The sequence below is a fragment of the Mobula birostris genome, chromosome 28 (genome assembly GCF_030028105.1).
Source record: "Mobula birostris isolate sMobBir1 chromosome 28, sMobBir1.hap1, whole genome shotgun sequence".
NCBI lineage: Eukaryota > Metazoa > Chordata > Chondrichthyes > Myliobatiformes > Myliobatidae > Mobula > Mobula birostris.
This window is the reverse complement of record NC_092397.1, coordinates 25,422,547-25,435,114: the sequence shown is the minus strand read 5'-3', so window position 1 is coordinate 25,435,114 and position 12,568 is coordinate 25,422,547. Positions and strand designations below refer to the sequence as shown.

Below are 12,568 nucleotides of genomic sequence, written 5' to 3'. Positions count from 1 at the left end.
AGGTACTGCAACAGAGTGAGGAATGAGCAGCTCGGAAACGGATATTCGAATTATAGACTCTTAGAGTAAAAGAGACGGTTCACTACCCCAATCTCCACTCGATCATGAGCCGATTGCGGTATAGTGGTGAGCATAGAGGCTTCCCAGCCAGTAGATCTGAGTTCCATTCTCGGTCATTTAAATATCTACAATTGTAGACTATAAAATAACCTCTTTCAGAACTATGTATACGGAACTCGTGGGGCCAAGTAGACCACTCGCACTAATTCAAGGGCAATTTGCTGTGAGTCTAGACGTTTTATTAATTATCATCCACTGTAGTACATCAGAGATTGAATTCTCATCCTTCATCTGGGTTGAAACCAAGTGGACTCCGGCTGAATGATCGAGGACCCCAAATTAAATGAAAACACACATATTAGCATCTATCTATGATATAATTATGAAATTACAGCCAGGTATATCTGATAAAATTAAAATTGAATGGGAAAGGGAACTTCAACTTTGCCTATCTATGGAGAAATGGGATAACAGTTTTCAATTAGTCAGTACTTCCTCTACATGTGCTAAACATACATTAATACAATTAAAATAGTGCATACAGCCCATTTGCCTAAAGATAAATCAGCCCGTTTTTATTCCTATTTGTGACAGATGTCACGCTGAGGTGGCTTCTTTAACTCAAATGTTTTGGTCCTGCCCTCTTTTGGAAAAATATTGGAAAGATATTTTTGGTATTATCTCAACAATTCTGTGTTTTGATTTACAACTCCATCCTAATATGGCAATTTTTGGATTGACAATGGTAGAACATAGATCTTTATCTTCTTCAACCTGTCGGATGGTAGCATTTGTTACCTTAATGGCCAGAAGATCTATTTTATTGAACTGGAAGGAGACCAATCCTCCTACTGCATTCCAATGTTTTTTACCAAACTATATTATGTTCACAATTAGAGAAAAAAATAGAAGTGATATTTTTGATCCTTTGGTTAAATTTGAGAAACTTGGAAACCATTTTATTCAACATTTTCATACGATGTAATTTGACCTTCCCGAATCCTTCTTATTAACTTAATATATACGAATAGAGGAGCGGAGTTGACGATATTACTGAACGTGTTCGATTTAAGATATTGGTCTAGCCCTGTTTTGTTCCGTTTGCTTTTTTGGGTTTAGTATTTAGTTCTTTTTTTTTCTTCTTATTTTTTTTTTTTGGTGGGGGTGTTTCTTTGTATTTTTTTTGCCTTTTATTTCTTTTTTTTTAATTTTGATTAATTACATTATGAGTTTGGATGTCTATTATATCTGTGCTATCCAAAATCTTCTCTGTATATGTTTATTAACAATAAGATTATTCCAATCTCTTTGTATCAACATTGTCATTTTGTTTATAACTTTGGAAAAAATAATAAAAAGAGTTTTAAAAAAAAGAAAAAAAAAGAAAAAGAGAACCCCAAATTAAATGAAAAACACAAAATTAGTCCCGGCAAGGCCGTTTGTTTCAAGAGATCCGCTCCAGGAAACGCACTTTCTGGTTAAATGAAACAGAGAGGTTCCTGATCAAAGGACACCCCGCATTCCGGATATTCTCTCCTTTCCTCTCTTCCATCGGGCAGAAAGCAAAAAAGCCTGAAAGAACGTAACACTGTCTCATGGATAGTTCCAGTCCCGCTGTTCTGTCCACTGAATCGTTTCTTAGTACGACAAGCTGTATGTTAGACCTCACAATCCACCTCGTTATGTTGCTGCATCTTATTATTTCCCTACGCTGTGCTTTCCCTGTCGCTGTTACACTTTATTCTGCACTCTGTTGTTACTTTACCTTGTGCGATCTGAATGCACTGTGTAATGATTTCATCTCCAGGGACAGTATGAACGAGAAGGTTTTCACTGTGTCTCGGTACATGTGTCTAAAATATAACAGTTTAAATTCCCATCACGGCCGCAGTTGGGAGTCCCGGCCTCCGTTCAGCGCAGCGTTTCCCAGCTGCCAATGAAACACAACAGAAACAATTCTGCTGGATCATTGGCCGCCAACCTGTCCGTTAACAGCCGAACACCGATGCGCCGCAGAGACAAGTTGTGTGCAAAGTAGGAATAAATGGTTCAATTCTCCGTTGTGGAACGTGACCAACAATCGTTGCTGAGCTGGACCCCGTTTCTCACAATCTACATGACTGGTTTGCATCAGAGAGTCACGGACAATATCAAACAGAAAATCTTGGAAATACACAGTTGTCAGGACTCGAAGCTGCGCGAGGAAATCCCAATGGATTCTGGGTGCATCGTCAAACAGTTCGGCAACAACCACACACTCCCCACTGATTTTTCTTCTGGCATTTATCCAAACGGAAGAAGTGCTATGCCTGGCCGTTCACCTCCTCCCTCAGAACATTCAGGGCCCCAAACAGTCCTTCCAGGTGAGGAAGCACTTCAGCTGTGAGTTTGCCTGGGCCAGTCTACTGTATCGGGTGCTCCCAATACGGCCTCACCTACAATTGCGAGACGCGAAATGGATTGGAGAACCATTTTGACGAGCAACTTTTCTGTGTCCGCAACGAGCAGGATTTCCCAATGGTCAACCATTTTAATTCCACTCCCATTCCCATTCTGACATGTTGGTCCATGGATTCCTCTACTGCCACGATGAAGCCACGCTCGGGATGGAGGAACAACACTTCATATTCCGTTTCTGTAGCCCTCAAACTCATAGAATGAACATCGATTTCTCTAACCAAGTAATTTGTCCATTCTCCGCTCTCTTTTAATTTTCCATTCGGGATTTCTCGAGCGTCTTCACCTTTCCTCGCATGTCTACCGCCTCTCTCTACTCAACCCGCCCCTCCAATCTGATTTCTGCTTTTCAGTCTTTTTCCTTTTCCACTAATCAGCACCCAGCCTCTCATGTACTTCCCTTTCCTCAACATTTCTACCTTCCAGCCTCACCCGGCTCCTCCTATCACCTCCCAGTTTTCAATACTGTCCTTTACCCAACATATCTACCTTCCAACCTCAGCTGGCTCCACCTATCACCTCCCAGTTTTCATTCTCCCCTTTCCCTAACATATCTACATTCCTTCCTCAAATTGCCTCACCTATCACCTCCCAGTTTCCAATACTTCCCTTTCCCCAACATGTCTGTATTCCTTCCTCACCTCTCACCTCCCAGTTTTCAATCTCCCCATTCCCCAACATATCTACATTCTTTCCTCAAATTAACTCACCTATCACCTCCCAGTTTTCAATCTCCCCTTTCCCTAACATATCTACATTCCTTCCTCACCTGTCACCTCCGAGTTTTCAATCTCCCTTTTCCCCAACATATCGAGTTTCCTTCCTCACCTGGCTTCACCTATCACCTTGTAGCTTGTACTCCCTCTCTTCCCCCACCTTCTTGTTCTGGCCTCTTCCCACTTCATTTCCAGTACTGATGAAGGAACACAATTTTTTATTCCCCTCCACAGATGCTGACTAACCAGCTGAGATCGTCCAGTGTTTTGTGTGCGTTAGTCTGATTCTTGTGCCAAAAAATACCCACCTTCGACAGTCGCCACCTGGTCTTCGACTCAGTATTTTTCCCCTCCATTCATTGCCATAGACTGCTGTGCTGGACATTTCACACAGTTTTGATGCTCATATAACATAGAAACAAGAGTACCTATTATAACAGTCACAGTCACTCAGTTGGCCTCACCAGATCCGCGGCTTTACTTTTGACCGATCACGTTCGCCCATCTTGTCTGAAACTGAATACTTTATTTTCTCTCTTCCCCAGTGGTGAAGAATGTGTCTCTGCCTGAAACATTAAATTTGTTTCCGTTTATACAATTGTGACTGACCCGTGAACTTCTCAGTGGAGCAGCAAGTCGTTGCTTTATTTAACTTGCACGTTGATGTGAACAAGAAGCGAAACATCCCGGCTCCTGGGTTTCCAAAACGACTCGGAAAGTCGCGGTGAGATCCGTGAGGCAGTACCAGCCACCCGCCAGTAGAGGGCACCGAGGGTCCGAGTCCTGTGCAGCAGCGCAGAACACTTCAGAGTTCAAAGTAAAGTCAGTATCAAAGCACAAATGTGCTACCATTAGATGCATTTTCTTCAGTGGATTCACAGTAAGTGCAAAGAAACAATATAATCAATGAAAGTGTGCAGACAAGACGGGCAATCAATATAGAAATTTAACAGACTGTGAAAACACAAAAACGTAAAATAATAATCATATAAAGTTATCCAATGGAGGAGCAACACTCCATGGAAAACAGCCCCATGATCTGAGCAGACTAGATGTGAAGAAGGAAATGAGGGACGCTTGGCTCAGAGTTGGAGACCTCTTCCCAGAAACAGAGGGGCTCCTTGTTGCAATACCGCGTCAGGTGGTTAACACAAAAAATATTATAAATGCATAATAAAAGCCCAACAAACTAAAGTCTGCAGAAAATGACAGGGGACACCAGAGACAATAGAACACATTACAGGATGGAGCAGCAGTTTAACTCAATCTGATTACTTACACAGGGACAGTCAATTCACGAACATTATTCACCAAAATCTTGCTTTAAAATGCAAACTCATAAAAGACACCATACATCACTATAAATACAAACCTGTTCTAGATTCAGGTTAGAGTCCTACAAATGATTTTTTGTCTGATCCATTATTACGGATAGGACAATCCATAATAACCATCTGGATGCAATATTACTGTATTAAAAGGCAATAACAACGTACATAATCGATATAGCCATTGCAATCACTCATAACATACAACAATTAACAAGTGGAAAAACACCAGAAATATACTGAATTAGCAGAAGAAATTGAAAGACGATCGAGTATGAACAGGGTATACATTGTCCCAATGGTAATATCAGCAACTATCATCTCAAAGTCACTACACAATAGAGTTAAACAGTTAGGCCAGCAAAGCCATGTTTCTGCAAATCTCCTGAAAACCATTATACTACACACCACCAGAATAGTCTGAAGTCCGTGGCTATTGAGGAATGAGCGTGCATCAGTACGCCCGTACTTCAAGTTTTACTAGCTTGAGCTGAGAAAGTAATAATAATGATAACAAAGCAAATAATGTCGATAGCATGAAATGTCGAGTTTGAAAGTGAGTCAGTGTTGGTGTGAGTGAAGTTGAGTGAATTGATCCCTCTGGTTCAAGTGGCGATAAGATAAATTTAAACATGAAATACACTGGTGCCTGTAAGAGTTTCTGTTGGTTTGATCGTCCATGTACAATATATTAAGTTTATGTCAACCTGAATGTAAGCAAGGCAGGTCGTGGTAGTGTTCTGTTTTCTATATGTGGATATTTTTTAAATGAATACATTAGGGACAGCACGCAGCGCAGAAAACGGACATCAAAGGCTACTGGATCAACAGCGTCCTTGGCTGGGTTGGAACCACCAACATTTCGGATAACAGCCGAACGTACTGACCCATTGCATAGTAGAGGCCACCTGAATAAAAGCAAAACACATGGACAATTCTCCTGGTTTTGGAGGCGGCGAACAGAGATCGGTGTTTCGACTGGCTTTTAGCAATCTGTATCCGTGGGAGGGATCAGGGATTCAACACTGGTATAAACACGTAGTCGGCAGGATTCGAACCTGCGCGGGGAAACCCCAATGGATTTCTAGTCCATCGCCTTAACCACTCGGCCACGACTACAAGTTATTCACAGTTGGAGTCAAATCTCGGAGTCAGATAAACAGGGTTGATCCTGAACTAAAAGCGGGAATTGCTGGAAATATTCAGCAGATCTGTTAGCGTCTGTGAAGAGAGAAACTGAATTCACGTTCAACTCAATGACCTTTCACCAGGAAATCAGTGCACTGAATTGGATGGATAGAATCTCAATCAGAGCGGAGCAGGAGCGGGAGATGTAGAATCCTTGTGCGGGGACTAAGAAACTGCTCGGTAAGAAGACCCTGATGGGAGTTCTTTATAGGCTTTCGAATTGTAGCCACGGATATGGTCTACAATATACAGTGGAAGGTTCTCTTTGTCTGAGGACTGTTATTTAGGTTATAAACACAGGAGATTCTGCAGATGCTGCAAATCCAGAACACAGAATGCCGGAGCAAATCACCAAGTCAGACAGCATCTCTGGGGAGGAGTAAACAGTCGATGTTTCGTGCGGAGATGCCGCCTGGCCCGCTGAGTTCCTCCTCCATTTGTGTATGCTATTTCGGTCAGTCTTCGACGTAACGAGCAGCGACCGCAGTCTGAGGTGCAGCGGAAAACACACCCACACGCCGGGATTTATTTTGTCCAGTCCCGAGTCTCGTTCACCTCCCAATCCGTCCATGTGATCGAATGAAGGACAGAATTCCGTCTGTTTTCAATAGTCCGCAAGTCACTGGGTCTTTAATGTGAAACTGAACTGCTGTCGGCAATCCTCTCTCTCCTCTGTAGAGTCTTGCGTCGGATGTCTTGCGATTCTCGTACCAGACAGTTTAGCAAGTGGTTATAACTCTTTGAATGCTCCTGTGAAATAAAAACATGTTAGAATAAGGGTTGGGGAAGTCTCATCGGCTTCAGTCTCCTCAGGAAGTGGACACACCGGTGTGCTTTCTTGGTGTTCAGACATCGGGTTTCCTGGTCCGCTCTCTGTCTTGAGGAGCCGCTTATTTGCGGTAATGAGCGGTCAGCCTGCTCCTTCTAACGAATCATCTCTTCAGTCTTGTCCGCGTTGAGACTCAACGCATCATTCTACCTCCTTTATGTGTGCCGCTGTATCGCTGCACCGTCATTGTGCCGACTGCAGACCTAATGATTCGGGCTTCCAGTGTTCAAAATTCAATGCTCACTGGCGTGGAGATGCCGGGGATTGAACCCGGGACCTCATACATGCAAAGCATGCGCTCTTCCACTGAGCTACATCCCCACTTAAAATGCAGAAGTTTTCTGATCCAACACTTCCTGCATATCACAACTGAGCAGTGCAACACAGATAATGGCTGATAGCCACAGTCATCTGAAGGATAGTTTGAATTGTATCCTAGTGAAAAAAGATGGACGCTTGACCTCACAATTTACCTCCTCATAACACTCCAGCTCAATATTTACCCGCACTGTGCTTTCTCTGTCGCTGTTCCACTTTATTCTGTATTTTATTATTGATTTATCTTGTTCTCTCTCAATGCACTGTGTCTATGAAAGAGAAGTTTTTCGTCACATATTGTATGTGGGTACGTGACAAAAATAGAACAATTTTAACCCCCACTGAACTCGGTACGGCAGCGGAAAGGGAGCATCGCCCCATTCTCCCCCCCCCACACCCCCGCCCCGCCCCGGACAGAACAGCCTATCCCAGCAGACAATGAAATGCACAGAAAAAGCTGCTGGGTCACCAAACACTCTGGCTGGGCTCGAACCACCAACCTGTCGGTTAACTGTCGAACGCTCTCACCGATTGCGCCACCAAAACAGTGAGTAAAAGATGAATTAAATGGTCCATTTCTTCGTTGGACGATGTTGACCAGTAGTCTATGCTATGACACGGCTTTTCACAATCTACGTGACTGAATGATTTCCATCTGAGAGCCGCGGACACTATAAAAAGCAAACGTTAGGAACAAATATTTGTCGGAATTAGAAGCTTGACGGGAAATTACCAATAAATTCATGGTGCATCTGCAAACGACTCAGCCACGACTACACACTCCTCACAGCTGGGCAGGCCAGGCAGACGGGCATTTTACATGCAATGTGGTCACTGTGTCCCGGAACACGGGTGTCATAAGTCGGGCGTTCGGACCGGACCCAAATGCAAGACACGGACACGGCAGTTCTAGGAACAGGACTAGGTTTGTTGAGATAGCAAGGGGAGTCAGGAAGAAACGACGCTGGGCATTGACACGGGCCCTGGATGAGACTAGGAGTCAGGGCCGGGGTTAGGACTTGGACTAGAAACACGGGAGCCGGACGAGGAACTAGGAACGAGGAGCCTGGACTAGGAACACGGAGCTCCGGAACGAGAGCCTGGATAAGGACTCGGAATCTGGGTCTTGACTCGGAACCGGAAACCGAGTCTAGGCTAGGACTCAGGACGAGGATCACGGCAAGGACTGAACGTGTCTACAGGGCAGGACGTGGAACTCCTGAACAGGATGTGGCTAAGGACGGGACGAGAACACAAAGCCTTCACATGGACAGGACGAGGTTCTTGGACGTGCCTTGGACAGGACGAGGGAACTCCAGCACAGGGAGAGGCTCTTGAACTAGGTTTGGCTCGGCTGTTGCATACAGGGCCGAGATCCTTCCTAGGACGTAGGGCCGAGATAGACTGCCAGGGATTCGGATGGGGACGATACAACACAGGACGAGGAATCTCCAGCACCGGCCTGGGCGAGGTACTCCTGGGCTGGGCGAGGACACGAATCTCAGACTTGGACAGAGCTAGAACACGGAGCAATGACTTTGTCTTAGAACACATGAACACAGAACCTTGGACTTGAGCACAGGAACAGGGAACACAGAGTCAGGACCCCTCTTTGGGAACAGGGCGTAGGGCCGGGACTCGTACACAGAACACGGACACTAAACACCGGGGACACAAAGATACAGTTCCAAACTCAGCGATAGACATTTCCTTCTCTTGGCAATGCTCCGATCTCACTCCGGCGGTTGAACTTGATGGGGATACTGAGGAGGTTTCAGGCAAGAAGGGAAAGGAACAGTCCAGCAAACAATCCCTGGTTTACAGAGGTATTTATGTGCCAGACCGAAATCAGAATCATCTGCCTCTATTAAGGCACCCAACGGAACAAGGGAGAAAACAAGAAAACCCGGAACGAGGATCGATGGACTTGACCATGAACTGGAATCCGACTTCACGTACCCGACCATGACAATGGGGAGTGTATCCATCCCGGGATCGGAGAAAACAGGACTATTATTGAATTAAAATCTGAAACTATTTGAAATATTCCGCAGCTCAGACAGCGTCTGTGGAGGGAAAAACAGAGTTCACCCTTCAGGTCGATGACCTTTCACCCTGAACTCTGGGCGCGCAGTTGAAGGAGAGAATCACCCTAAGTTGCAATAGTCCTTGGATACTTCCAATCAGTCTCCTCAAGGCTTTCCAGGTGTTAGATTAAATGTCCTTGGACCTGTGACTTATCAGAATGGCTTCTTGTAAACCTGTCAATAGTCCAGGGTTTTATCGGTGGGCACAGATTCCTTACTGCCCTGCAGTGAATGTAAAATGCCAGTGCTAATCTCTCGGGTAACAGCTGGTCCTGATCCCTGCCCAGTGAATTTCCGGCCAAGATATTCGGACCTATCCAAGGCCTTATAAGTTCTGTTGTTTTGTCTCTTTTGTTAAAAAACATGCCTAGTTTTGTTTAATCCTTCTGAGTCTGCTTGATACTGCGCTTAGTTCCAAAGATCCAGTAAGGCAGTTTTCCTCATCGACTATCCTTGTAAGCTGCACGAAAAACTCTATTAGACCGGTTAGACGCAAACTATTATGGACAAAGTCATGTTGACTGTCTCCAATCAGGCGCTGCCTATCCAGATACATACGTACTGAAGATTGGCCGTGGTTAAGAATATTTGAAATATGTCTGCGATAACCCCTGCAATTTCTGCACTAACCTTCAACAAGGACAAAGGAACACCTTACGAGGCCATGGGGTGTTTACACCCCAATTTGCCTCCTCTTTTTCAATCAGATTAGTGTCCATGACCTCTCTAATGTTTTAGCTTAATTTTATAGATTGTGCGTCCGTTTCCAAGAAAATTAAAATGGAAGATTTTCATTTAAGTTCTCCCCAATCTTTTTGGCTCCATTTACAAATGACCACACTGACCATTGTGAAGGCCAACGTTGTCCCTTTCTATCCTTTTGCTCTTAATATATCTGTAGAAGCCCTTGGAATTCCCCTTCCCCTTGTCTGCCAGAGCAAACTTATACTTTCCTTTCCCCTCCTGATTTCCCTCTCAAGTGTTGTTTGCATTCTTTGCATAATCAAAGCATCATGCGTCCCTCGTCCGTGGTGTATCAAGGTGCACACTTGTGTCCCAGTTTATCGCAGAGGGAGAAATCCTCAAAAACTGTCAAAATATGTAGGCACATCATTCTCATTCCACCGCCGGCTATTGATGTCACTTTCTGTAGTAAGAAGGAGCAGGTCGTTGTTCTCCATGGCCAGAGACACCGTGTCTGTATCTATATCCCACAACCGAGTTAATCATGGGGCGATACATTCCCCAGAATTTGGAACATTTTTGTCCCGCGTATCCGCCTTTTCCTTGCATCGACGCCTCCCATAACTGAACAGGCTAACGCGCTTGGGAAGCGGAATCATCTGGGCCGGATGGACTTCATTGCAGAAATATGAAAGAGGTAGCTGAACAGATGGTGGAAGCATTAGTTGCGTATTTTCAAGAATCACTAGATTCAGAAATGTTTCCGGAAAGTGGAAAATTGAAACTCTCTCTTCACCTTTAGAAGAATAGAAGGGGGCAACAGCCAAATGGCTTGATTTCAGTGTTTAACATGTTGTTGGAGTTAAGCATTATTTTACACATAATATATTTTCTTATTAACTGATTTTTTTTTTTAAAGGAGGATATTCAAACATTAGGTACAAATAGAATTAGGTGTCCTTGTGCAGGATTCCCAAAATGTTGACTTGCAGCTTGAGTTGGGAGTAAGGAGGCAAGTACAATGTTCGCATTCATTGTGAGAGGACAGAGGTACAGTGTAATCTCATTTTAGAAAGTCAGAGACGAGTCACGATCACGTGATGGGTGGATTTATTCAAGAGGTAACAAGTAGGCATGGTGCAGGGTTTATCAGTAAATTTGCGTACGTTTCACAAAACAGGCAGGTCAAAAACATTTGTACACATTAGTCTCTGTACAGTGTGAGAGTGGTGGTTTCATTTCGTACCTGTCAATCTCTGCTGCAGATGAGACTGGGAGTTCATTCTGTACCTGTCAGTCTCTGGTACAGTGTGAGAGTGTGGGTTTAATTTCGTACCTGTCAATCTCTGCTGCAGATGAGACTGGGAGTTCATTCTGTACCTGTCATTATCTGGTACAGCGTGAGAGTGTGGGGTTCATTCTGTACCTGTCAGTCTCTGGTACAGTGTGAGATTGTGGGCTTCATTCTGTACCTCTCACTGTCTGGTACAGTGTTAGAGTGTGGGGTTCAATCTGTAACTGTCAGTTTCTGGTATAGTGCAGAGGTTTAGTGCACAGTTTACCTCGAAGTAATGTTAATTCAGTTTCATTACTGCAGTTGATTAGTTTGATTAAATCTTTTTTGAGCAATTGGACACAATGATCCACATGAATGCAGTATCTCAGAATCAATGCTATCAGTCAATAACAGCATCAGACACAGGAGCAGTGTTATGTGATTGGGCCCGTGGCTGACTTATTATCCCTCCCAACCCTATTCTCCTGCCGTCTTCCCATAATGTGTGACACTCTTAATATTTAAGAACTTACCTACGCCCGCTTTAAATAGACCCAGTAACTTTACCACCAGAGCCGTCCGTTTTTAATATACAAATTACTTGGCTTCCTCAGCAATGAATGCCACAGATTCCTGTCTTCTATTTCCGTAGATAATGTATTCCTTTCGGTGCAGTCATCTGCCCCAATCCGGTCCCAGAGAATAAAGCTGTGGGTCTGCGCCAATCTTTTCACCTCCTGCCCAACAATGTGAAACAGCATCCGCATCTCACCAAATGGATTCATCTCCCTAAAGTTCAAATGTGAAAGATTAAACTAAATTTATTACCGAAGTATATACTCGTAACCACATGAGCATCCACCGTAAATACAATGAAACACAATAGAATCAATGAAAGACCGCACTGAAGAAAGACAGCAGACCAGCATTGTGCAAAAGACTATAAACTATGCAAATACTGGAAAGAGCAAACAAAATATTAATAATAAATAAATAATAAATAAACGTCGAGAACATGAAATGATTAGTCTTGAAAGTGAGTTTATGGGTTGTGGGTACAGGTCAGTGTTGGGTAAATAAAGCTATCCATTCTTCTTCAGGAGTCTGATGGTTGCGGGGTGATGGATCTGTTGATGTGTTACCTCCTTCCTGATGGAGCTGTGTGAAGATAGTATGATCTGCATGGCCGCGGCCCTCTATTCCGTGTAGATGTGCTCAGCGATGGGGAGGGACATAACTGTGCTGGACTGGGCTCTATCCATTACGCATTCTGGGCTTTTCCGTACAAGGACATTGGTGGTTCCATGCCAGCTCCTCTTGCCACCAGTCAATATACTCTCCACCACTCATCTATTGAAGTCTGTCAAACTTTTAGATGACATGTAGAGCGCTGCCGTGCCTTCTTTGTAACAGGAGGTATGTGCCGGGCCCAGGAGAGAGAATCTGAAATGATAACTCTGAGGAAGTTATATTTCCCCCTTCATCCTTCCCTCGCTGCTGCTCCCTCGTCCCTCACCATCCGCACTGCGCTCTCACTTGGCTTTTAGCATAGATTCCCTTCTCACTTCTTTCACTTAATTTCGTGAGCTGAGTTTGTCAACTCGCTCCTATAACGCTACTTCAGT

At 44.1% G+C, this 12,568-nt stretch overlaps 1 protein-coding gene and 2 non-coding genes across 3 annotated transcripts in view; 1 reads left to right on the top strand and 2 right to left on the bottom strand.

Annotated features, from left to right (window-relative positions):
• Positions 1–12,568, top strand: part of LOC140189166 (uncharacterized) — a 751,862-nt gene that overhangs the window by 469,925 nt on the left and 269,369 nt on the right. The gene's annotated exons all lie outside the window — the stretch shown is intronic.
• Positions 5,599–5,680, bottom strand: trnas-aga (transfer RNA serine (anticodon AGA)). Its single transcript has one exon. It is a non-coding gene; the product is annotated as a tRNA-Ser (tRNA).
• Positions 6,828–6,899, bottom strand: trnaa-ugc (transfer RNA alanine (anticodon UGC)). Its single transcript has one exon. It is a non-coding gene; the product is annotated as a tRNA-Ala (tRNA).